We start from the raw sequence: 27685 nt of genomic DNA, 5'->3' as shown, positions 1-27685 counted from the left end.
GCCTGAATGACTGAGGAAGTGGGATAGTAATATTGGATTAAGTTCCTTCTTTTTCACAGAGGAACAGATAACTGAAATATAAATGTTAGCTCCATTCCTCCATTCCCAAATTATGTGCATTTACCCAGGAATCTAAATTATACTGCATTTTCTTTTTGGAAGAAACATGAGATAAATCAGTAATTGTTTCATGTCAAAAACTATTGTGGACACCAAACAAAATTCCACAAAATCTTCCAGTTAGTATTTTAGGCTAAATCCAAAGTTTTTTCTTTTTCTACTTTAAAGACCTACAAAGTCTGGTATGTGTTTTGCTACATAAATATTTCAGACGTGCGGGTGTGCAGTAGACATGTCATAATAAAATAAAATTTTCATTCACCTTTTGGAGGCCCTGTTATCTTCAGGGAAACTCAGGGTGGACTTGGCTAATACCTCGGGGCTTTGATTGTGCTCACATTGGGTTTTCCGCATTCTGGCTCAGTAAATCTCATTAAGCACATGCTGAACTTGACCATTCATTGTTCATTCTGTTGACTTCAATAGCAAATTAAGCACATGCTTAAATGTTGTTCAGAGCCTTAGGGAAAGGTGATTAAACACAGTAACAAAGCTATGCTATTAAAATATTTTAACTCATTAAAATCCAGTGGATTTGCTGATAATGATTCGCTAAACACTCTGTATTGAAAATTAAACAATTACATTATAGCTGGCTGATTGTCTCGTGCATCTTAGAGCACCAACATCAGGATATTAAATTTCTCTTGCTGTGACAATACCTTTCCTTTCACCTTGTGACCGGCTGTTGTATTCTTTCAAACAATTAGTGATTATGGTGAGTGATTGAAAATATCATTGGTAGTAAAAAGGCTTCCAAGTTTTTTTACGAAGTGTTTTTGAAAATAATTTTAAAGAAATAGTTGTCATTTTCCAAGTTACTACACTATCTTTTGTTATTACTCATTAACTTCAAAATATGTTTTCTGTTTCCATGCACAGGAATGATTTTTTGATGCTTTAGCAGTATTGACTTAGTGCTCTTCCTGTGTGGACAGTTTCTCTGCTAATTTATGGGGGAGTTTGATACCGAGTAATTGTTCTTCACCAAGGCTGGTATTTAGTCTTTGAATTAGTGTGTAAGATTCTCTAATGAGTCCAGCAAGGATTAAGAAAACGCACTGCAGTAATTCTGTTTTTAATAAGCTATTTATTCAAAATTCCCTCAGCTTTTTAGAATTTTGTGAAATAGTTTCTGAATGGGAGATGTGTTTCTAAAAACACCCTTTATGAATCAGAAAACAGAAGATTCCTTAAATATTTGGGGCTGGGAGCATCAAAGCTGCAGGAGCTTGGTGGCCAGAGGGAAAGCTAGGTGTTTTCTCTTTTTATTTAGTTTACCATAGAAGAAATAATCAGATCAAGGCTGAAATATTTTGAGAGGCTAACATGGCATCATTAACTTCCTCGAGTTCCCGTCCTGAAACAGTTCCTGTGTGTGTAAAAATCATGAGCTCATTGAGATCCTGGAGCGAGTTATTTGGGGTCTGTAGTCTGTCTGCAGCTTTTTGAAATAAATCTGAGTGATAAAGCTGCATAATTGTTGTTACCGTGGTGTTAAAATCTTGGGATGATTCAGTCTCAGCGTGCGCACTGAGTCAGAGCAAGAAACCATCGAGTCTGCTGATTCGTGTTTGCCTCTTGACCTTTTGGCAAAGATCAAGTGCAGCATATGTTTTTATCAGTTTAATATCTGTTATGTCCTCAGCTGGAGGATTTTATATTAAATGAGTTTGGGGACTGGGAAATGTACTAGGAGCTTATGCTGTCCTCTCCATGCGTGAAGCCTGCTATTGCTGTGTTTCTAGAATGGTGTGAAAAGAAAAAAGGGGGGAAAAAGCAACAGGTCCCTTAATGACCATAAAAGAGTGCAAAGGGAAGAGCAGGAACAGAGCAAACATAGATTATGCCTCTCCACAGTGTTCTCTTAATTCCCACCAATTTTCAGCTCAGTGAGTTCCTGAGCCTCCATAAAACCCCATATAAAAAAAAAAAAAACCCAACTAAAATAAAAGAGCACTTCTGATTCTCTTTGAATCTTATTTTCACTGCCTTCTCAGTCTGTACTAATATCTATTTTGTGATGTTCAGTATTGTACATTTAGATTATCGTCCTCCGGACTGGGTGGTACCTTGTGCCTGCTGGGTGCAGACACTTGGTCTTTTCTTGTTCTTGCGTCACTGGTGCTGTTTATTTTCACTGACCACTCTTACAGGTAGTGCTTTTCTGAAAAATGAGATAAATAGCAATCAGAAATAACTGCAGAGTGCAGCAGATAGAAACACTCTGCATGATGGTGAAATGCAACATTCAGGATTTGCTTTGGTCTGATTAAGGAGCGTTGGAAAGAAATAGATGTGATCAGTATCTTTGAGGAAACACTAGTTTTTAAATGCAGGTGTTTAAAATATATAAAAAAGCCAAGAAGTATGGAGAGCTGGTGTTCACTTGAATGCTTTTGACTGATTAAATGCTGACAGAATTCCATTTTGTAAACTGGAGGTCCAGAACTGTTCATACGTGCTGCAGTCAGTGGTTGGCTAACAGGAGCTGGTTTTATCAGGCCTGTGACAGAGTCACTGCTGAGGTCCATGTAATGCAGCAGGTGATCACAGGCATGGCTCATGACATCTTTTGGAACACAATCAGGCCACTGAAAGCCATGTTGATATGACAGGCTGAAAACTGGGTCTTCTATTAGAAATAAAATTCATACAGTTTAGATAGAGAGTGATCACAATAATTTTTAGATGATATAAGAATTTGACTCTTCAAGCATGTTTTATTAAGTGCGTGAGGTAATACAGAATGGAGGAACCCATGTCATTGTAAATTAGTTTCCTTGAGTTAAGTCTCATTACTAAGACACCTTCACTTTTTAAAACTATTTTGCCTGCCATGGTTAATAAAAAGGAAGTTAATTTGCTGTGACATTTTTGGTGGTAGCTTGGTGCACTACCGACTTAATTGCAGTAAAATAATAGTTTCAAAAAAACCCCCTAAAATTCATGTTCCTTGCATTTTGAATCACTGAGTGATTTACTAGTCATTATTTATAGCTTCAGTATTTCAATTAGAGTAAGTTAAATAAAGCTTATGTGGGGGATGTGGAAGTGTTTGTTGGTTGTTATTATTTTCATGTTACTGTTTAATGGAAAATACTATATTTTGGTTCTTTAATATTTCCACTTAGATTCAAACCCAGAAGCCTACAAGACAGAAATGCACTGCAGCAAAATGCCATCTCATTACTATGCATGCTATGATGCTCACAGGTTATTGTCAATATCCAGTGTCTACTGGCAATGAAGCTTTTGTATGTCATGGGAACAAAATGATTGTTCCTTGTTTTTCTAGACAGCTGAGTTCTTGAAACGAAAAGCATTTTGATCCTGGGGTAAATATTGATTCTCTCTTCTCTCTCTCTGAGAAAATTAATTTAGTGTGTATTATATGCACCCAGGTGAGGTAAGGCCTGCTCAGGACCTCACCAGCTATTTAAACCTGTGACACAGGCCAGCATTCAAGAAGTGGTTTCATTACCCCTAGGTCAGCCCATACATGGTGGTTCTTTGGGAGAGCATCTCCTACAGCAGAGCACAGAAAGATTCATGTGCCACTTGCCTATAGCAATAAGATCCTAGATTTCTCATTTTCAGCCAAAAAGTAGTGGCTTTCTGCCATCAATTTGCCTTTTTTCCCACTCCCTTCTGAGTGTTCTATGCCTTAAACCCAGGTGGTCTGGGTGAGGTCACAGGTACTAATGCACTGTGCCTCCCAGAGACAGCCTCTGGAGAAACACAGAGATCTGCATTTTGCTGTGCAGAGTTTTAGCGTGCAGAAATCCTTTTCATAGTGCATTGGGGCAGAAGTAGAGCGGTTGGCAGTAGCCAAGTCTTCCCTTTATCAATAGACATGGAAAAGGGAGTGCAGAGTGTTCATTAATTTAGGAAACTGAGCATCCACTGCTCTTGCCACTCCTCAGCTGATCTGGGACACCCTGGGAGAGGAGCTCCTTGGCATGTCGTTAATGCACAAACTGAGAGAATTGGCAACAACAACAGAAAGAGTTGGACACATTTCCTGAAATAATGGTGCGCTGCCACCTTCTTTTAAAGGCACACTTCCACCATCTCCTTTTTGCAGCTCTCTTTAGAAGAAACAGAAATACCTGAGCCTTTGTGAATTACTGCAGTAGGTCTGCTGCTGTCACAGTGTTTGATATCAGTCCCTGTCTGTGTGCGTTCCTATGGGATTCAGAGCATAAGATCACATTCCCGTGGAAGCTGTGCCATGCAAGTGCAAAATTTCTGCTGCCCCAACTTAAGACTTTCATTAGTAAATAAACAGACCAGATTGATTGGCTCCCTTTAGAGAGTGATATGGGATCATGATTTCACCCTCACAAAAACAATAATCGGCATTCTAAGAAAGTAGTTCTAGTGGAACTACTATGATTAGTTTTGTTATTTGTAAGCCTGTGTGAGCTTCTGCCAACTTGAATCACTGAGTATCATTGTAAAACTGTTTTTTCATGTTTATGTGAGGTACACTGGTTTTTGTTTTATATCATCAGCCATTTCCTTAGTAAAATGTTTTGAAAGGATGAAGAAAAATGAAAAAGGAGAAGGAAATGTTAGGGACACTGTATCTCTAGCACTATGTTGACTGTTCATCCGAGACACTGTGTTATCATGCCTTTATTCCAGAGCCAGCACTGTTGAATTCATGTTGAATTCACATTTAATTTCATTTTTATTTTGACTCCTAATACTAGTCTTTAAAAACTTCCACCACAAATAGAAAAAAATTACAAAAAGGAATAATATATAACTTACTTCTTATGTGCCTCAGAAGGCACAATCCTACCACTGACTTTCTGAAAACATTTAAGATTGTTTAACAAGGTTTGAAGCTAGAAGAGGGACTCCCATATGACCTGTATTACGTCTCCTCAAGGGAATGCATTTTCTTAAAGTGATGATTTATGAGATTCAATACTAATGTCAAACTTCATTCTGCCATGTGAAGTAACATAATTAAAACACCGAATTAGCAGAACACAAGCAGCAGAACATTGTTGAACTTGTAGATATTTCCACATAGGTGATGTAAAGTTTGCTGGAAAAGTGATATGAGTGCTTTAGGCATGTCCACATGAGATGTAAGAAAAACAAGCCTTGAGCAAGTCTGCTATTTCCCTCAGAAAGATTTCATCCAGAGAGGAAGATGGAATATTTATGTGCAATAGCAGTTGCATATTTTTAGAATAATTTTGAATTCTTTTATAGTAAGTCTCTTGTGTGATTAGAAAATAGATACAAATCAGATGAGGTAATAGTTTTGTCCTGTTTGTGTGAAGTGCTTTTCTAGGATAAAATTACATTTCCTTCTAAATGCAGTATTCATTTGGGAGTAAATTAATTAAGGCTGAGTGGATAAGTATCTGCTGTCGTTCTGCAGTCATGACATGGCAAGACACGAGCTATCTACATGCAAAACTCATCAGTACATGAAAAAAGTAAAGTGCCTGTGCCTGTTGCTTATATTGCTGTTATGGGATACTTTGAATAAATAACTTAATTCCATGTTCATAATACTCAAAGATATAGTATTTTGTTATTGCTATTCTTAATTTAGCCTGCAACAGTGTAACAGCTCTTTTTTTCATTTGAGAGCACCATTCATGGGATAGGAATGTGGTCTCTGCACTATGCACTAACATGTTGCCATTTTATCTGTGCTATGGCTTGAACAATTGAATATGAATATAATGAATATAATGTCGATCAGGCATCCCACAATGACTCTCAGGTTGGGCTTGCCTCAGTGATTTTCACAGATGGATAGGACTGATTGGGGGCAGGGGGGTCATGATTTGAGTTGATTAATTACTCTGGAAATTACATTCTAGAAAACTGGGTGGTTTCTTTGTTCCTCTTTGAGGGGAGATTTCATGCTGGAGAAATGCATGATTTTCTTTCACGTTTAAAGCAGTCCATTAGGACAACAGAAAAGTGCACTTTGGCTTTCCATTGGGCTGTTGCAGATCATTGGCTCGATATCTACCTGTGTTTAAACAAAATTGATTTCTGTGCTTAGTCCCGTCATCCTGTGTGATATTTTGTTGAATTACTTTTCTACCCTAAAACTGTACTAATTCCAAAATGGTTTTTACAAAGCAACATTGACTGTAAAGCTGTGTGTTTCTATCTAAGTGTTCTTTTGTATGGCTTCTCTGCAATACTATTTCAAAGTGGTGGATGAAAAATCAAGTGCTGAATCTTTGCTGTCTTCAAGCAAATATTATGAGCGATGATATAGCTGGAGTTTAATCATAAACTTTTCCCTTTCCTGACAGTACTGACATTTATTTTCTAGACAAACAGATGAATGTTAGATAACAAGTTGTTTTGAGCATGTGTGGTGTTGATGCAAAACTAAAGTCCATATATTTTTACTCCAAACCTCTGAATTGTGTTTAAAAGACTGAAAGCCTAAAAGGTGACGTGCAAAGGCTTGTGAACTACTCTAGAAGTTACTCCATTCAGCTGGGGTAGCAAACCAATGCTTATCCATATGTAGGGCAATCCATCATCCAGTGGACATGTCCTGATACATAGCACTGGAGCCTGAATATTTAGTAATATTCCTTTTTTTTTTTGTTTTTGTGAGAAACTTGACCTATTGCTCTTGCTGTGAGAGAAGTTGAGTGGTAGCCTGTGACCTAAGCTTTTTAGAGGGTTTCACAGCACTGTCTGCACTTCTTGCTGGGTAATTGTCCAAACAGCCTCCACCAGAACAAGGAAAGGAAATGTGGGTATGTGAAAGAGGGAAGGAGAATTTTAACAGGGTGATGCTAAATACAGAAAATACAAGGGAAAGCCCCAACCAGATTGAAGCTGAGAACTTAGATTTTTCATTTTTAGCATCCCTTTCTGTATGAAGAGCAACATAAAGGAGCATGGTGCTCCAAAGTGTGGGGATTTGCATCTGCAATACGTTGTTGTGTACTGGAGCAAAATTTTGGTCCTGTGGTTGGTTCCCCAGTCACTTTGGGAAGCATGATACTGAGTATTTCTTTGTGGAGTAGTATTAAAGCGTGTGTAATTCAGCTAAGTCCTTGAACCTTTGTGCTTCTGTGATTTTAAAAATATTTTGCTGTGTGTAGGTTTTTTTGGTGGTGGTGGGTTTTTTTTTGCTTTTTTTAATGAGTTGTCTAATCTAAAGGCCACATACAAGCCTTCAAGTCTAACCTTTTCATTTTGCTTGACACTGTTGAAGAAGATAAGAGGGGAATGCTGTCAGAGAGTTTACACAGAGGATGGAGAGGGGTGGTGGTGAAGGGGATAATGACTTGAGCTCTGATTTTCTCCCTCCTGCTGCAGCAAGGCATCTGTATTCTCTGCTGGGTGCAGCCAGCCTGCAGGAGGCTTGCCTTTCTTCAAGCAACAAGTAAGTTAGGAACTCATGTGGGGGAATTAGAGATATCAGAGCTGGACATGTGGTGACTTGTTATAAAAAAAGATTAAAAATTATGGATGGATGTTGAAGAGTAAAGATGGGAAGAACATGAGGAAGGACTTGGGTGTATTTCCATGTGCAGTATTGTAGGATAATGCTGTTATGGCATCAGATGCCTGAGCTTCCAGCCATCCATAGAGACAGAGCTTCCATTTCACATACAATGGTGGGAGCTCAGTCAAAGCTCACCTTGCAGCTGCCTGACACTTGCAGTAGTGAAGGAAGAACATGGAAAGTTCCTTGGCTGAGATCAGCTGAAGCCTTCTCTTATTTTATAATATCTTGTTATGCTGTCATATTCAGGCAAACGTATACAGTGTAACATCATGTCAGTTATTTTGCCTAGCAGTCAGACTCTTCTTTTTGTGCTGCAGAAACAAACTACTTTTTTTTCAATTGCTTTAACATGCTCTGCTCTTTAATTAGATGGTCTATAGGCAGCACATAAACAGCACTCTCCAGTATTGTTTCAGAAAATAAATAGCATGTGTGATGCCTACACTGACCTACAAGAGAAGTGCAGACTGACATAAGTTCTTGTTATTTGCTTCCATATGAACAGCTCTAAATGTCCCTTCCTGAGAAATGCACATTTGCTGCATTCTGGCTCAGGGGAGGCTGAATGTCTATTTGACATGCTCTCAGTGGAGAATTGCTTATCCATGCCTGATCCTGATGGGTTTCACCTTCCAAAAGTAACTAGCATAGGTCAAAAGTTGGCAAGATGGATTGAAAAGTGTTTCCAGCTGATGGAAAGGCCTCTGGTAACTAAATGGGGGAATTTGAAATCCAATCTATTCTCAATGGAAAACCTGCAAATAGTCCATGTTTCAACACAGACAAGCTATTCCAGTCTCTAAGTGCTGACATACAGGAGTTTTTCAAACAACACAGACTTGAATCAACTAGTTTTAGATCAAAGGTACAAATTCGAAGTCTACAAATTAATGGTCTGCTATATGGCTAAAGAACAACTTTGTTTACTGCTTCAGTGCAGTGTTAATGGTCACACCTGCATGTGAATGTCTCCAGACTCCCCTTCCTCCTCCAGGTCGTACATTCATTGATTCTAGCATGCCAGATTTCTTGTTTCTTTCCCTATTTAAATTCATAATATTTTCCCTTCTGTAGTTGAATCCTTCCTTCCTTTATCTGAATAGACAACATTTTCATCTTTCCTATTTTCTCATCCAAATTTCTTTTTCCTGTTTACTTTTTTCACTCTTGCCTGTTTGCCATGTTTAGGTTCTTCCATATGCCATTTCTTCACAAGTTGTTCCCATATTGTCCAATACTTTGGGGAAAACACAAGTTCTCAGTTGTTACCTATTCCTCTACATGAAGGAGAGCATGCTGTGAGCGTGGGATGAAGGAGTGGGTCTGGCTGGGCAAAGATGATTTTATTCCCCCGTGATTTTCTTAGCTGCTTTTCTTTGCCTTCCATTCCTTCCATCTGTCTGACTGTTAGCAGAACGTACAGCAAGGGAAGGGCCAAGTGTCTGTTAGTTTTCCTGTTAAAATACAGAATAATGATGATGATGTGAGTCAGAGACTGGGCACAACAGCATAGAAGTGTTTTACGTAAATTTCTTTAATATAGTTTTCCTTAATTTTATTCCATTGTTTGTACTTTTTTTGTTTTCCTGTTTCTACCTCTCCTAGTTCATGCACACAATGAATTGAGGTGTTATAGGAGATCTTTACTCAAAGATGGTTACTTTCTCATTTTCCTGGAACAGGGGACTATACTTTGTAGAGGAATTCTATACTTTGCTATAGGAATTATTCCAGGAGTGCTAAGCTGCCCTTCATGGCTTTGTGCAGGGCTAATGAAACCCCTTGTTACACCTGTACTTGTACATCCTAACCCTGCCCTTTTCAGATCTCAGGTTTCTTACTCAAACTGGGGTATGCAAATTTCTAATTTAAATTCAGAACTAAACAAGGCAAGGAGCTCTCACAGTTGTTTTGGTATAATCTTTAAAAATAGTTTCAAAACCTGAATTCTCCCAACAAGGACAATCAGCAAGGACAGATTTCCATAATACAGGAGCACTCTTGTTTGACTGTCTTGAGAAAATTCTACTGAGACAAAGTGGAATTTCTGGTTACCATGGGTCAAGCGCCCTGTCTCTAGTTACACTTATGTGTTGCAAGCCTTGTGTGTTGCAGTAGAGATTTATCTTAGCACAGTCATTTTATGGTGCTTGGAATATTTTCCTACTCTGCGTTGCTGCTGCTGTAGATAATGGATGACCACTTGGTTAATGTTTGATGGCACTTTCAATGCACCTCTCCCAAAGTTAAGTGTCCTTATGCCTTTATACTAGAACTGACCTTCAGGGACAGTAAACATATTGTTTGGCAACAAGTTAATTACAGGCTTTATCTTCCAAAAACATTCATGTCATGGGTGGGATAATTAAGATGTCCTTGCAAGTGAAAAAACTTTGTGAGTTATAGTAATGCTCCTGCGTAGGTGTTAGGAACTGAGGTCACTACAGTATTGCAAGACCTGTGTACTCATGTTATTTTGACTAAATAATTCTCCTCTTCAGGCTGTAAAAGGGAAAGATAGACTTAAATGATATGTTTAGCAATAAATTCTCTAAGTCTGCAAAGAAAAACAAAGGAATTGGGCTGCCCATGGGTATGATGGGCAAGCAGAACTGATTGTATTTGATTTACTGTGGAATTCATCACTAGGGTTTATTTTGTTTTTCTCCCCTTTCCTCCTTTTAAGGCCTCTCTCTTTTGTTAAATGGTTAGAATCATATTGACCCTTTCTGACTTTGTAACTTCATGGTCATAAATAGCTAATTATTTGCAATTGAATTAGGCTATTAATTCAAATATGACAGAAACAGATGTACCTGTGATTACCTTCAGCATGGCTCAGGTTTAAGTTTAATGCAATATACATAGTTTGCAGAAATATTATTCTGAAGTGGAATACTGCAACTAGTGGAGACTGTCATAAAGATGTTAATGAGCTCTGTGATAGATAAATTTTTGTTGGTTTCTTTTCCTGAAAAATTTTGGAGAGGGAGGGGTGGAGTGTCCTCTGGTTCCACTTCTGAAGTATTCAATCTCTAAGCTAGGAGCATTTAGTTTGGGTGAAGTTGGGAAGTATTTTTTTCACGATTTACATTCAAAAGAGGAGGACACTGAGCATTTTCAAAAGTCAGAGCCCCTGGAGGGGCACCCTGCAGTGTTACTTTGTGAGTGCCACTTGAATGAAAGTCCTTGCTGGCTGGCTGAATTAGGGCAGGATGCACAGTTTGACAGCCCCAGCACATCTTTGTATTGACATGAGACTAAGGATAGAAACTCACATCAGTGTAATTTAAAGATCTGAATTTTAATATCTGAAAAAAACATGGATTCTGCACATGTTCTCTTTCTCAAACCTGGCTCAAGGAGATCAATAGATCTGCAAATGAGGCACGTCTGAGCTGCTGTTCTCTGTTTCAGGTTTTCTAATCGGAAACTTACATTCCAGCAGAATTAAGTAGTTCATTTTTAATGGTCAATATCATCACGAGCAATCAAATAAATTTGGAATGTATTTTATTTTCTTCAGTAGAAGGAAAGTTACAGTAAAGCCGTAATATAGGGAAGGTGATGTGTCATTCCTTGCCAAAATGTAGCAGGAGTATGAAGGATTGAAACATACATTTTGAGTTCTTTCTCTGGGTATCTGTTTGTTAGGATGAGAATATTTAAGCATCCCAACATTTGAGAATAAGAGAATAAGAAGTGATCTAAGCACAAAGTCTTAGATTAATGGCATGCTGTCATTCATGTGTAGTGCAGCACTGTTAACATCCTCTTGGGTAGGTGATACAGTTACACAGAATGTCCTGGCTGGGTGTAAACTAACTGCAAAGCAATAGCATAACACCTTCAAAATGATTAATTTTGAGGCTGTCTTGGTGACTATCTTGTAAGTTAACTCCCTCTATCTTGGCACTTATGAAAATGTTGACCACGTATTTGGGCATGGTGTGTTCAAGTCACATAATCTCTTCCAGATTCCTTCGTTATTAAATGGCAGTGGAATGTGATTTTTACTGTGCAAATTGTTTCAGGGGTTCCATATTTTGAAATTCCATCTCCAGCCCTAATCCAGAAGCTAGTTCATATTTGTTTTACCTTCTGCAGTACATGAGAGCTGAGCTCTGTTGATCTCTCAGTCAGAATGAGGTACATCTTAAAGTTATCAAGGAACTTCACATGCACCATATGGCATTTTTATATTTCATATGAACTAGACAGTTGTTGGTGAGCAAGCTTTTCACTTTTCTTGTTTTAATTTTTTTAAATATCCAGTTCCCCTTTCATTTATTTTATTTTAGAAACTTCATAGCCTATTTTCACATTGTTTGTGTCGTTTATCAGATTTACTTGTGTTTTCAGCATAATTTGGTTCTGTTGAATTTCATTTGGGGTGATTTTTTTCTGCATAACTATGTGCAAATAAGAGTTTTGATAATCCTTTTCTTTTTAAATCAGCCAGTTTAATACTTCTGTCACTGTTGCATGGAGATGAGTGACTTGACCTATTTTTAAAAATGAGCTTTTTAGCTTTGTTAGCTACAGGAGAACAGAATTTTAGAATTTTTAGAATTTATTATTTTATTAGTTGCCATTAGGATTTGCTGGTGCACTCATGGAGGATATTTTCCTTTTAATTGTGATCATTTGCAATGGAACTTAGTGGAATTCTTTTATTCTTGAAACTCCTTGGTGCTTCCTAACCTTGTTATTGTTCTTCAGCCTTTGATTTTAACCTGCTGTATTGGCATAAGCTTTGCTACATAAAATTTGCTTGGATTCTGCTGAAATATATAGATTATTCCATTTCAGATGCATTCTAGCAAAAAGCATGAACGGTTATGCGTATATGATTATGATTATTTCTGATGTGACATTTACCCCAGAACTATATTAAGTTGTTAGCCCTGGAAAAAAGTATTTTGTTAATGCTATTCTGTAGTCAATGGCTTTGATGGTACTTGTTGCAGATGTTTCAGATTACTGTCAAAACTTCATTATCAGTGATAATATATTAATGCAATAAGTTGACAGAGAGGTTGACTGAATGACTATTGCAATATAGAATTAGGTTGGTGTAATAAGATACGTATGCCCTGATCCTCCACAGCCTTTATATAAAATCTGTTAGAGACTGAATTCCCTTGCTGCACTGTTACCATTCCCAGAGTGACTACTACCATTTTTTCCTATGATTCTTGAAGAGGGTATGCATATATGATAGAAACTCCATGTTACAGAGTTGAAAATAGATTTTCTTTCAGTTTTTATTTCAATATTTATATCACTGAATCTAATAATATCATTATATTTAGCAGAATGTGTAGCCTTGCATCAGTCTAACAAACCAGATCAAAATACCCTGTGTTTATATTATATATAATCAGTGTACCATTTATTACCATTATTTACAAGTATTAAGTAATTTGAGAGCTCTTGTCATTTCTGTACAAACAAAAAATTGTTTGCAGAGATGTTTGCAAAGAAAAAGAAATTAATGGAATCCTTCCAATAGCTGTCAGTTTCTTCCTTAGAGTTTGATAATTGAAAGGTTTGTTATTTTTTTAGGAAAGGAAGATGGTTTCGATTATCCAAAGGCAGTGGAATGTTTAACTACCCTTCTGCTATCAGTGGACTTGTTTACATTAGGATTTTGACTAAATTGAGGTTGCACATATCCAGATGTTATCTGCCTGGGTGACTTTTTCATTTACTTTGGCAAGGGATTTGATGGTGTATTGCTACCATCCTTTTGTCATTTTTCACATTTTTCACATCACATTTCAGGCTGCACTTAGCCTTTCCTTTTCTAAACTTCCACTAAATTTTTAACTTGTAAACTTTTGCTCCTTTTTTCTCAGGATGAATCCTTACTGAAACCACCAATGGGATTTTGGTGTTTACTGCAGGTTTTCTCACTGGTTGTTGTGAGTAAGGCCAAAATGCCAGACAAGCAAACCCAAGATACAAAAGAAACATTTTTTGTTTTTTATCTCTGTTTGTTTTTGTTGTGCTGAGGGGCAAGAGATGCATCTCAAATGCATCCAGGCTGCATTGTCCTTCAGCAAGGCAGCAAAGACAAAGCTCTCCACCAGGAATGGGTTTCTTCCCAGCACCCGGTGACCTGTGCTGCCAGTGCTCACACAGAGAAGCAAGGGCTCCTCATCCAAGTAGGATACAGCAGGATAAATTTCCAGAGAGCATCAGTGGGGAATTGTGGAAAACATTTGCCTGGACTACACAGTAGCAAGGAATAGTCTCTAGTTCTGAAACATAACAACAGTTGGACAAGACTTTCATTTAATTCACTGCTGTCATGTAATTTTTCAGCACCAGTAGGGGTTGGGAGGGAGAAATATCCAAGCCCAGAAACCTGCTGCTTAGGATGTGCCATGTTGAGAACCAGCTTGAATAAAGAATTCCATTTTTTATATCTTCAGAGTGCTAAAGATGTAAGGTGGGTGAGCAGTCAGGCTCAGCAGCAATCAGACAGAGCTGCAGCCAACAGAAACAGACTTTTGACAGTGTAAGATCCTAATCTTTGTCCTAGTGAACCTTTCTGCTGAGTTGTTTTACCTCTTTCAACCTCCAGACCTTCTGGTTGGAAATTAAAGAGTTCGTGCTGGTCCTCACATGACTCACTGATACATTAGCTCTGAATGGAGCTCTGCTTATTAATGTTTATACAGTCTTGTTAGATCTAATCCTGTTTGCAGGCCTTTAAAATGCCAACTTTTTATTTTATGTCTGGTTTACGTTTAACTGCAATATTTAGCCTCAGAATGTGTTTGTGGGACTTTTCCTCAAAGGCGTTTTCCCTCAATAGCATTTTAAAGTGTGTGAGGTTTTAAATCAGTAAAGTAATGAAACTGTGCATGCTCTTTTGCATGTGTCATTTAGGCAACTCTGTGGTGTGACCATACATTGGAGGATTTGAATCAAGCAGATCTAATTGTTGCTAATACTATTTATTTTGGTAATGCCTAGAAAACAGCTATTATTACCAGTGCAGAAACCATGAAGATGGGTTTATGTTCTCTTTTAGTTCACTTACAGTAGCCAGGGGTGAGTGGTATTGGTAGGAGTTTAAGTTAAAATCCAGCATTGATATCAGCAAATATCAGACTAGTTCCAGTTAGACTGTAGGAGAGAGAAGAGGAAAGGGAGAAAAAAAAATTGATTATGAAGATGCAAGGTAGTTGGAAGGAAATGTGATACTGAAAAGGGAGACATAAATACACAATGAAACTGAATTGAATGAGGGGAAAGTAAAGATGATCTGCCAAGCAGAAGATCAGTTAGCACAGGAAAACATAACAAAACAAGGCATTTATGGATAACCAGAAGTACTTCTTTTTGGCAGCTGCTGCAGCTGCTTTCACGGGTTGGAGAGTGATAGGTCTCTCTCTGAATATTTTCCCCCAGGCCAAGTGATGGACTGAGATTTGACATCTGCAGTGAGCTATCTGCTGTCAATAAATTAGTGCCCATAATGAGATGGTTTTAGATGTGTGCCTACAATTTGCACAGAACTTTTTCCAATGACTTCCCAACCTACCTGACAGGCACAGAGTGAACAGGTTGTGTGTTATGGTGATATGAGCTTTATCTCCTTTTCTTCCTCTTTGTGAATTTTATAAGAGAGCAGAGGTTCACTCCACATTGTGAGTCATGTTTGCAATAGGCAGCTGACTCACACGTAAGGATCTGACATCTCTTTGGGATTTGTGAGATTTGAGAAAATTATTTTTAAATGTTTGTCTGAAAAACAGCATGAAAATAAGTCTTGTGTGTCTTAGGACTTTTGCTGAGTGGGGAAATGCCCTGCAGTGTTAGCTTTGTGCACATTTGAACAATATCTTGCTTAGGTCCAATGGCAGAGCACCATAAAACTCTGAGAGAATCAATTATCATGCTTTTTCCATTGGCATTTCTGAGGACACGTTTGTTCTTCATAGATGTTTTTTGAAAATGGCATTGAAAAGGTTGGAATTTTGTTTTATAGGATTACTTTACACAGGGAGAGTAAGGCTTGTGGGTAAGTGTTATAAATCTATGTTTTCCCTCTTCCTTAGTCCTTCACAAGCATTGATCAGGAGTTTGGTGTTTAATTGCACTGCATCATTGGAAATTACAATGTGGTCAGAAGGAAAGGGCAGGGGAAAATTTACCAGTGTTGCTTTTCAGTTCAGCCAGGTTGCCTTCAGGAGATCCCAGCAGATCATTCTGCTCTTTGCTCTTGGCCTTGTATATAATTAATTTGGGCTGAGTGACTGCTTTTAAATTGAGTTTTGTAGTAGCTGCTGGTTCAGAAAGTAGGTCTGAGCTGTCAGCCTCAGAGCTGTTTACTGCTCACAGGTGTCTTCTCAATTGATGGTAATAATTCACTTAGAACAAAATAACCCATGGGCTGAGATTCCTGTCTCCTCTTCCTCTGCAGAGGTGGGAGTCTTGAGAAGAAAGGGAATTTAATAAAAACTGGAGCAAAGCAAAGAAACCAGGATCAGTGGTAGAATCAAAATAGTTCTGAAGTATTTGGGGAGCTGGAGCAGCATGGTTGGAGGACAGGGGGACATTGCTGCCTAGACAGAAAACAGTGTGCCAAAGGACGTTGCTAGAAGGTTCTGCTGAATTCCAAAGCCATTCAGGAGTGAAGAAAGTGAGGCTTTGGGATGGAGGGGTGTTTGCTTAATTTTTTTTTTTTTTTTGACTCTTCTATCTCAAGGTATATCTAAAGTAGAGGTTCGTAGGACCTCTTTACAAAGCTGTATGGGACATGTATCCTCCAGCCTGGTCACTGAAACAGTGAGGTTCTGCTAGAAGGTTCTGCTAAATTCCAAAGCCACTCTGGAGTAAAGGTTCTGCTCAATTCCAAAGCCACTCAGAAGTCTAAAAAAGCCTCACTTTCTTTATTCCTATCTCTTGGTATGTCTGAAGTAGAGGTCCTTAGGACCTCTTTATGAAGCTGTATGGCACATGTATCCTCCAGCCCTGGTCACTGCAACAGTGAGGCTCTGCTAGAAGTTTCTGCTGAATTCCAAAGCCATTCAGGAGTAAAGAACAAGTAAAGTTTGGGATGAAAGGGATATTTGTTTAATTTTTTTTTAGACTCTTCTATCTCTTGGTATGTCTAAAGTAGAGGTTCATAGGACCTCTTTACAAAGCTGTGTGGGACATGTATCCTCCAGCCCTGGTCACTGGAACAGTGAAGCACTGTAATCCAGGGCTCCCAGAAGGAAGGAGCTATGAGAAATGAGTACATTTAAGCTATCAGGTTGTTAATTTTTTGTGAGAGATGTTATGAAGGACAAGGCAAGCTGGGGATTATCCCAGTAACACTTGCCAGCAGACTGAGCTGGTACCAACTTACCCCAAAGGAAACTTGAGAGCACCTGGACACATACCATGTGTAGTTTCAACATAAGAGCTGCAACTGACACTATTTCCCTGGAAACTTGGCAGGTTGGAATAACAGTGTGAGATTGGAAAAGAGCAGAAAGAAAAATACTGCACAAAGAGCTGCATGGCTGACTGCATTGGTGCCTTTTTGTCAGTGAGTCTTCACCATGAGACATGCAGCAAGGCCTAGAGCATGTATACACACATGGTGGCATACACATCTTGTGAGGTGCCATTGGAAATAACAGCTCTTTCCTCTTCAGGTTCCTAGGAATTATATTTAAATAAAATGATCAGTAACAATTGCTACTTGAAGAGATTTTCAGACTCTTAATATTCAACACACTGAATTTCATTTCGTGTTTTATTCCTGTTAACAGACAGACAGGATTAGTTGGAAGCCAGAAGGCACAAACTGGTTTTGAGGAAGGGTAAATTTTACAGGATTAAATGAGCAAAACTCAAAGAGAATTCCAGCTTTAAAATCTTTTTTATTAGTTACTTTGCTTCTTGTCTCTGACATCGTAGCTCACAAAAGCAAAATGAAGCTAAGCTGTTATCAAGCTTTATCAATCCCAACAAAATGTGAAGAGGTCAGGAAGTGCCATCCTTCAACCCACTGCAGGTCAAGGAAGTCTGCAGATGCCAACTGTAGTTTACTAAGTCCTGCCCTGGTGACTTCACATCCTCTCAGTCCCATTTCTCAAGTGAGTTCCCTGGTCCCAGGTGGGCTTTGGAGGGGTGTTACTGAGCTCTCTGTATCTTGATTGATTTTGGGGATTGGGATATCTTTGACAAGGAACTGCAAAAAAAAAAAGGAGTATGCTTCCAGGTGATGCTAGTATCCCCATTCCTTCCACTCTCACACTCCTTTCATTTGGCCTTTTTATAAAAATGCTGTTAATCCACTTTCTCTAGACTAGATTCAGTAGTTTTTCACCCACTTCATAATGGCACTCACCTGTATTTAATTTTATTTCCCAAAGTAAATTTGAACTCAGTGTAAGAGTGTAATGCAAATGCAACAAAAACAAAATAACATGTATAAATTCACTGGCTGACATTTGCCCTTATTTCTGAAAGCAATGCATAAATTCTTTACTCTTTAATCTTACTAATTTCAAGTTTCATGCACAAGCTTTTATCTTGTGTAGAAACTACAAAATCAGTGCATATGTTTTAAATGCTTCAGAACTAGGAGGTGTTAAATCTTTTTCTCCTGAGTTCAGATGCTTTTCACCTCTTGCTGAAAGTGTTTCCTTAGTTCAAATTTGCTATGCTTGTCTCAAGCGCAGGAATGTTGCCTTGGATCATTTGGAATGAACAGCTGCAAGGAGATCTCAGAAAGAGAATATGCTAAGTAAATTAGAGGGTTTAACTGCACAGCAGTCAGTCTTTCATCTGCGACACTGTGTGCTTGTCTGTGAATTTGGGAGTAAGTTTCCAGAGTTCCAGAAAGCTCCTGGTTTTTATATGTGGAATCCCAATGAGCAGGAACCTCTGATAGCAGCTTTTCCCAATATTTAATCCTCACTGTGTCAGTGAAGGAAAGCTCAGATTTTTTTCCCCCCCCATCACCCCTTTGTGCACAGTTAACAGTGAATATTCAGAAACTCCCTTTCTGAAGCTTTTACCAATGAACTTACCCTCACCCAGAACCCCACAGGAAGAAAGCAACATCCCTTGACCTTCTTTACATCAAGAGGGAAGGTGTTAAAACACCCATATTTTATCCATACAGCTGTTGCCTTGGCTGCCATTCATGCTTTAACACCACTCTTTGATGTTGGAAAACTTCAGCGTAAAGTGACAGCCATAAATCTTTGTATTGGTAAAATTCCTGAAATGTAGTTTTTACATGCACTTTATTGCACATTCTGGGCTTTAGCCTGCTACCTGCTGATGAAATTGAAAGCATTTGGGAGAAGGAGGGGAGGGAAGAGGCTGGGTGGATTTTTTTACATGTTTGAAGTGAAAGAACATTTAATAGATTCATGTCATTATAGTATATGACATAATTTATTGGTCATTTATGTAAGGTAGTAAAATAACTGTTCCCAACTGCTTCTCCATTGTGAAGTTGCACAAACTGTTAGGATAACTCTGTGAATCAGGTTTGAAGAAGAAGGCTGTCAAAAAATGTGCTTAAAATGTTTAGAAAGCGCAGCATATTTGAGATTGAAGTCTATGCAAAATTTAATTTTCTGTCTTTGAAATACGGAGAGCAGAGAAGTTCTGAATTCACTTGACAAATGAAGAAATTAGGAAAATATGAATTGAGCAAAACTAGTCCCTGATTTGCATGTTGTATGTCAGGATAGAGCAAAATGAGTGTCTTAGGAATAAGATGCTGGTAATAAAGATTATATAAGATATATTAGTCTGTGCCATCTTTCAGAAACCTCTGAAATACATGGAGATTTTGAAAAATAATAGTAGTTGCTGAGCCAACCTAAGAAGCACTACTTTCATCTAAAAAGATGGATAAATCTTGTTTACCTGCTGAACTGTAATTTGTCACCCTAAGGTTTATCTGTCATTTTATGTAGGCACAGCAGGATGCTTCCTCCAATATTTTATCTGTAACCATCACAAAACAAGCTGGTTTTCATTTTCAAAGCAGTATTTTCATCGTGTCCATAACTAGAATGTATCATATTTTCAATTGGTATGTCAGAGACATTGTTGTAAATACCCTTTGTACTCCTTGAAAACTCTTGGCTTTATTAGAGATAGTGGTTTTGAATTTTTCCTATCAGCGCAATTGATAAGATGGTTCCATGTTAGCACTTCTGGGATTTTTGCTGTATTTTGCACTACAACTGTTAAAAATTACTCACACAAGCACCTGCATGTGTGGAAGAAGAATTATCCTAGACCAGTAATAGTTACAAAACCTGTTATTTTGCTGCTAGGAACCAGGATTTCAATGCAGCATTCCAGCTGCTAGTGGATATTCAGGGCCCTTCCGGATGGAGTCTTCATTAGTAGATGACAGATTAACAGAAGAGCTGTGTTTTATGGCTGGGGAGGTTAAACAAAACTCACGTTTCCTTTTGGATGGAGGGGAAGTAGGATCTTTGGGAGACTTCACAGGAAGTCACGGGAGGAGAATGCCACGGTGATTGATGGAGGTGGTCCATTATCAAACACTTGGAGAAAACTTTTATTCCCTCTGAGTAAATCATATGGCTTGTGCAGGGCACAAGTAGAGAATTAATTTTGTTGCCTTTTGCTGGAAATATGTCAAATGGTATTCAAGCCAAAATTTAGGAGGGGAAATTGCGTAGCGTATTTAAGCCAATTGTGTGGTTGATGTTTTCTTTGATTTTAGCAGCTTTTATTGTTTGGTAAATTATATTTTATTGTAAATGCTCTTTTTATGTCAAGGTCATTTAGATTTCTATGCACATAAAATAGACCAGCAGAAGTTAATTTTTTTTTTTTTCATGAACTAAATATATAAATAGGTTGATTATTTTCATCTAACTTAAAAACTGCAATTTATTTTTGCAAAATGCTATTTAAATATTACTTAAGGAAATTACATTCTCTCAGTTGCTATTAGCATTTGAGTTTGTTCTGTCCCTTAGGTAAGGAGATCCAAGCTTGGAGAATAGTAATTTTGTATGTGCCACAGATTGTGTAAGTGTACTTTTGGCTGGGGAAGCTGCAAAGGAGTTCAGACTCAAAAGATAGCTTCAAGGAATGCTTCCAAACAGGAGTGGTACCTGGAGCCACCAAAGGACTTCAGGACTGCTGAGTCCCCAGGGAATGCAGCCCCTGAATGATCAGGATAGGACTTGTTCTGTGGGATGGCCCTGGAGATGGGGTTGAGATTTTCAGCTTGAATAAATGTAGGCTGGAGCACAAGGCACACAAGATAATATCCATGAGGGAATGTGAAAAAATTAGTCCCTTCTAATTGCAGAAAGGCTACCAAGTGTTTCTGAGCAGCCACATTTTGCAGAAGCTTGAACTTTTGTATTAATTCTAGGTGTGCCTATGTATGGAAGAAGAATCTGTATGGTGCATGTCTGAATCACCATTGAGGGGACCTTGTCTGTGGGAAAAGGATCAGGTCTTAAGCCATGTGCAATTTGGAGAGAAGCTTTCTGTAGGCAATTATTTTAGTGTATTATCTTAATTAAATAATAATTTAAGTGTGATTCAAAGCTTCCCATCACTCTGGAAGAACAGATGGGGAAGACATTGCTCAGGAAGTCCTCTTAAAAATATTCACATCAGATTTATTCAGGTTTATTTTGTGCCAGGTGTTTCTTTGTGCAAGAAACTGAGAGTCCTGGCAGTACTGAATAATCAGGGTTTATACATCTTCTTTTAGACTCTGGGCTAGCATGTAATCTGTGAGACAAAAGAGAGATCAGATTTAGCTCCTTTTATCTGACACTGAGTTTCTGTGACCTACATGTCTTGTGACAGATAGCTGGAAATCCTAATGCACTTGGCTTCTTTATACATAGTAGATACATTCATATATACATATTTCTTTATATATAGTGTGTTATCAGCAGAAATATGCAAAATTAAATGTTGGTTATACAGGTGAGCTGTGTAAGCATCTGATGTAAGCCAAAATCCAGGGGTTAAAGTGTGACACTGTTCCCTTAAAGCCTGCCAGCTGACCCAAAGGTGCCAAAATTTAGGTCTACACTGCTTCTGTAAAAAATTCATGGAACACAGATTGTGCTCTGCAGTCTGAAGTGCCATCAAGCTCCTTTAAAATTTCAGTCTAATTAAAGTGAAATAATAAAAAATAAAAAAATAAATAACCTGAAGTTCAAAGACCTCAGAGGCCAATACAGATTTTTTTTTTCCTAACATATATAGCTACCTGAAGATGATTTTGGAATAGTTTGAAGTTGTTTGTCAAAGAACCTACAGCAAAAATCTGTGCTAAGATTTCTTGTAAGGATGCAGGAGGACAGATCATCCTGGCCATTTCCTGTCCCAGTACAAAGTTCTCATCTTTTGATTACTTAGAATTTTGCTCCGAACTTTTATGAAAGAGATTCTACTGAGGCATTAACAGCCTGGTAACTGACCTCAGTTTCTGCCTCAGAAAGAGGTGTGTGTTAGAAAAATGTGAAAATTGGAAGGTCTGATTCACTTTCCTTGCTTATAACTTCATGTTGGATGTAAAGCCAATTCCTGATCTAAGTCAGATGCAGAAAAAGCTTCTATCCTCATACACACATAGCATCATTCAGGCTGGAGAAATTCACTGCATTCTATATTGCCAAAAGCCAGATTCCAGGTAAAAATCCTGGGTTTCTGTTCCTGGGAAGTCCAGCAAATGGAAGAACATTTACACTGAATTCTGTTTGCAGCATGTTGCTTCATTTTATTTTTCTCTCCTTTATTTTTTCCCTATTCTCTAATACAGTTTATCCATTACTTTATGTTTGCTTCTTTCCTGCCTATTTTACTTCTTAATTTTTCCCGTTTTTCCTATTATCCGTGTTTTCACTGCTTTCAAAAGTAAATGTTTCTGCCTTGGTGCTATTCTTCTGTCTGTTGTCTTTTGTTTCTTGTCCAATATTTTTGTTGTTTATTTGCTCAGCCTTCTCTGGTGATTCTGCTCTGCCAGCTTTTAAACTCCCTGGCCTAAATGATTCTTTTTAAAGGAATTATTCTGGTCTCCACATACTCAGCTGTGCTCTTTTGTCTCTCACAGCCTGTTAACACTATAATACATTAATTGTTAAAGCATCATTAAAAATACCTAAACAATTAGCAATATTCTTGTATTCTTGGATGCAGGAGCACAGATAAAGTGGGAGACTGCTCATGACACAGGATTTTTAAGTGATAATTTCCTGTGGTTTTCCCTCTAAGGTTCCTCCCTGCAAATGTGGTGCCTTTGAAAAATTTGCTTTATTACCGTGATTTGCCTGGAGCAGAGTGTAAATAATGGAGTGAAAATACCTGCAATTGCTCCATAAATTGTTCTGAGTTGCCTGATCCCAGATGAGCAGCATTGCTGCTGGGGTGTTGGGAGACTTTAGAAGATGCTGGAACTTCCCTGACATCAGGCAGGATACAGACAGAGCTGCTCTTCCCTTGCTAGAGCAGGGAAGCCCTTGGTAAAATCAGAGTGAGAAAAGGTGGGTTTCAAGAGCCTGGCACGGGCTTGCACAGCATAACAAAGGTTTTCACACATTGTGAAAGGTGCTTTTAATACTTCAGTGAGAGAGACAGAGATCTGCATCAACCATCCCAAACCACAGTGGGCCATGGGACTCCCTTGCCCCTCCCTGCTTATTATGGATTTCTAGAAGTTTGATTGTGTGTTTATTTTCAGTTCCTAGACCCACAGTTCCTTGCTCACATGCAAATGCTTGGAGTATTTCAGAGTTCCTTCACAGGGAGTGAGAGGGATGCAAAGTGGCCTTTTTCCCAGTGCAGTCCCTGGTTCTGGTCTGTTCTATCAGTGCAATGTGCTGAATGAAAATGAATTTAAAAGAAGCTTTTGAAGAGGCCTCCATTACATAGTGGTGGTTGAGTCCTCTCTGTTGTGTTTGACCCTATTTGACACCCAACAGTTATTGGCACTTTCAAAATGTAAGTGACTTTGGCTTTTTAACTTTCAATGCTTTCTTCCAATTAGTATGACCAGGTCTTGAACTGAAGTCAGCTTATCCCAGTTGATGGTCTTCTCTGTAACTCTCCTGACCAAATTTCCACAAAGGCTTTTGGAGGGAAGCAAAGAAAGGGATTGACCTTCTCCTTTTGGATCTTTTAAAAACTGACCTGCCTGCAGAGGTGCCTTTAATTTCAGGAGCCGTGCAGCATAAATCCTATGCATTCTATTGCTTGATGTAGTGAACAGGCTCTCTGTGCCTATGAGATGAAGTGTTACAAGTAAAACAAGGAGCTGTTGTTGCTCTATTTTCATTCTTGTGTTACTGACACAAGCCATTAAAACTGTAGCATCACCTGGTAACCAACAACATAGGCTTGAAGCCTGTGATAAGAAAATGACAGAATGTTTTCTACAAATAAATAGAAAGGAAATAATAAAATAATAAATAAAAGACTCTTTAAACTCTCCAGCTTTCCTATGCAATTGATTCACTCTACTGTGGAGGGATAGAAGGCATGAAAATAAAGACAGTGCAGAAGGCAGTCTCACATGTGAGGAGCTGCAGCTGTACCAATCACCAAAGATTAGGAACAGGCCTGCCCTTAACAGGGCACAGCTGTGTCCAATAATGATGAGTGCTACAAAAGAGTGGGTGAGCTGGGTGAGGAGAGTTGGAGTTGATTGGCTGTGCTGTGAGGGGAGTTGAAGTTTGTTGGCTGTGCTGTGAGGAGATGCCCATGAGACATCACCAAGAAGGTATGGGACTTTTGAAATAAGACAACAACACTCTACAGCCTCCAGAATCTGGAAAATTACACTGCACCTTCCCTTCATGGTATGTCTTCATGCCCACACCCAGCCTAACTTCCTTAGGCTGCATAGTGACATCTTAAATTTTTTCCTGTGTCCATGTTCCCCACCAATGCTGCTTTTAAACTTCACTGAAGCAGCAACACTTCATCTTCCACAACTATTTCACGGATTTTATAGTTTCTGTTTTGTAGAAGCAGACACCTGGGGGTAGAGCTGTAAATAGATTTTCCACAGTGGTCGCTATGTCCTGCCTCCCTCCATCTTCAAAACAGAGGCTTCTAACTTGAATGATTTTTTTAGCATCAAATCCATTTTCTGTTAGATTCAAACTGGGTTCCTCATCTGAGTTCCATCATCAAAAATTCCATATGTAGATTTTCAACATGTTTTGCGCCTGTTTTGTTATGTTAGTGAGAAACTGTTACCAGTAGCAATTGAAGCTTTTGTAGGGAAAATATTATCTAAAACAGAGATACATATTTTTATTAGTTACTTCTAGCAGTAGGCAGCTGATTTGTTATTGGTGCAAGGAATTTTCAGTGTGACCTGTTTGGGCAATGATAATGTTCACCTGAAGGCAATCCCAAGCATTAGCTCTTCAAATTACCACAGACCTGGTGGTACTGCATATTGCATCAACTGCTCAGGCTATTGCAAAATCCTTAGTACACTGAAAATAAAATCTGATGTGGATGACAGTTTTGTCAAAGGATGATCTCAGTATTCATGTAAAATTAATCCTCCTGGCTCATTATTTGGTTTTTGTTATGTTCTGAATGCAAAAACTGTGGCTCTTTAGATTTACTTACATGGGATATCTTTGTTTCATTTGTTTTGATAGCTAGCCCTAAACATTTGCTTGTAAATAATTTTTAAAAAGACACTTCCATATGACTTCTTTCACATCACTTCTTCAGGATCTACTTAACTATAAGCATAAGGCAGGTTCAGATGGTTTGGATATAAGTTCACTTCTGAATAATCATGTTCTTAATTGCTTTGCTAAATTGAGCAGTGGCTTCCAGTCAGCAATGTGTGAGCCTGTCTCTGCTTAGCTTCCATGCTCAGATGTTTTTTGAGTTGGGATATTTTGACTGTGGGCCTTCCATCCCCCTAGGAGCTGACTGATCCAGAAGAAGGAGGTAATATGAAACATGCTTTTCAGAACAGGGCTGTGAACTGGTTTTTGACATTACTGTTGCCACATTTCCCCTCTTTCTGAGCTTCACAGGTAGAGGCTGGTCCATTTCCAAACCAGCACCTTTCTGAGCAGTGGTCCAGGGCTCATTTTGTTTCATTTGTAGCCCTGACTTTGTTATTTTGGGGACTTGTTTGTCCCAGAAGTGCATCCAGCCGAGGCATTGAACTGGAACTAGAAATACACCATAGTTTATCACATTACATTTATGATGATAGAAGTCTTTCCTTTTTCAGTTTGTGCATTTTTCACTTTCACTAATTAAAGGAAAATTGTTTAACAACTAGCATGTAAAGAAAAGTTTGTGTTCTTTGTTGCATGACTGTTAGTTCAGTCTCTGCCATTCTTACAAGGGAAGAACCATTGTGAAGAATTTTAAGACTTTGATAGTGAAGGTCATTGAATGGGCTCATTTTTACTGTTTCCTTAGGAACAGACCTTAAAAAATCAGTAATAAGTTTTTCCCCTTATGTGCAATGATTTTAAAAGTGGTGTAGAGGATCTTGTAGAAAACAGAGAATACTGAGGGCTTTTATCATAGTTTTTTTTTTTTTTTTCATTAATACAAGAAAAATGTCAGGGATAAAATATTTTTATTCTGTTACTTCTTATTACTCCTTTCCAGCTCCTTGGATATTTTGGAATGTGTGCAAAGGAGCCTAGGAGTGTCATGAGGTACACAAGACAAATTAAATACCAGAATGACTTGGTAAAGTCTGTTCAAGAGTTCCGTAGCTACCCCAGTAAGAAGAGATATGGGGGGGAATGGGGCTTTTATAAAAGCAGCTGTCATAGTGTGAGGGCAGGACAGGTGGAATGGTTGATGGGGAGAGAGGCCCCAGGTGTGCTGGATTTCCACAGGTGGTTCATGGAGGAGGAGGTGGGAATCAGCAGCTGATTACATGCAGCTGATTATGTGAAGATGTGGAATCAGCAGCTGATTATGTGCAGCTGTGGAGGAATGGTAAGCAGGCCTGATGCTGTAGAAGCTGCCCCATCAGCTTCTTGCTGATCAAACAATTTGGTCATTGCTGATCAAACAATTCCACTGATGGCACCAGTCCTTCAGCCGTTGATTGATAAGGTGGATTTTCCTGGGATGCAGTGCACCTGAGAGCCCCAGCACGGTGTGAGGGATGGTGAGCTCCTGAAGTCCTGCATGATTCTGATCCTCTCAAGAGAGATCTCTGTGGCAGCTGAAGAGTTCTTGGATTGCTGGAGGAGACAGAGCTATCCCTCGGAACAGGATGAGGGATGTCAGGTAGGGAGGTGGGAGAGAAATACCAATTAGTGGTAGCATGAGGCCTTTTTGAGGCCTTCAAAATGTAAGTTCTGGTGCTGGCTTGTAAAGATGGAAATTAAAATGGTTATGACATGTTGTCTTTGAACTGGCATGTTTTTAGTGGCCACTCTTTCTGTTCCCATGTAGTAACTGGAGATTAGATAGATATTACTACCAGGTATACCCTGATAAAGGAAGAGTGGTTTTCAAGGAATTTGGGTAAGAAGCCTTTGATATACTGTAAAGAATTTCATTAATGTTCAGGTGTGTCTTTTCCTGCTGTTACCATTGCCGAGGAAACTTGATCTTGAATTGCTTTGCATGCTGTAGTGGGATGGGTTGAGTTTAGACAGCAAGTGATAAGATGAAGAATAAATACTAGAAATAACAATTGGTCATTTGTTTATTTTGTTAGAGTACTGATAATAGTTTTTTGATATAGTGGTGGAAGTAAATTATCTGTAATCTAGTTCAGTGCAGTTATTCAGATTCATTTGCTTGTCATATTGTACCAAAAATTCTCATCAAATCATGAGATATAACAAGTCTTGATTTAAAAAAGAAAACCCAAAACTAAACAACCACACCAGCAGAGTTAAGTGTGTTGTTATGCCCTTAATTCTGTATTTTACTTTCTGCATGCAATCATTATGTGGTAATGAAAGTGAGCCGAAACACTGTAAGTGCAGAGCTGTCTTTTATAAAGAGATTTTTAGAAATAAATGGGTTGTGGCAAGGGACTAT

At 38.6% G+C, this 27685-nt stretch overlaps 1 protein-coding gene and 1 non-coding gene across 8 annotated transcripts in view; both read left to right on the top strand.

Annotated features, from left to right (window-relative positions):
• The window catches only part of MACROD2 (mono-ADP ribosylhydrolase 2), an 849382-nt gene that overhangs the window by 385758 nt on the left and 435939 nt on the right, over positions 1 to 27685 (top strand). The gene's annotated exons all lie outside the window — the stretch shown is intronic.
• On the top strand, positions 1694 to 1883 carry LOC113459469 (U2 spliceosomal RNA). The gene has a single exon (XR_003380727.1). It is a non-coding gene; the product is annotated as a U2 spliceosomal RNA (small nuclear RNA).

The sequence above is a fragment of the Zonotrichia albicollis genome, chromosome 3 (assembly GCF_047830755.1).
Source record: "Zonotrichia albicollis isolate bZonAlb1 chromosome 3, bZonAlb1.hap1, whole genome shotgun sequence".
In the NCBI taxonomy this organism is placed as follows: domain Eukaryota; kingdom Metazoa; phylum Chordata; class Aves; order Passeriformes; family Passerellidae; genus Zonotrichia; species Zonotrichia albicollis.
This window is presented reverse-complemented; position numbering and strand designations above follow the sequence as displayed.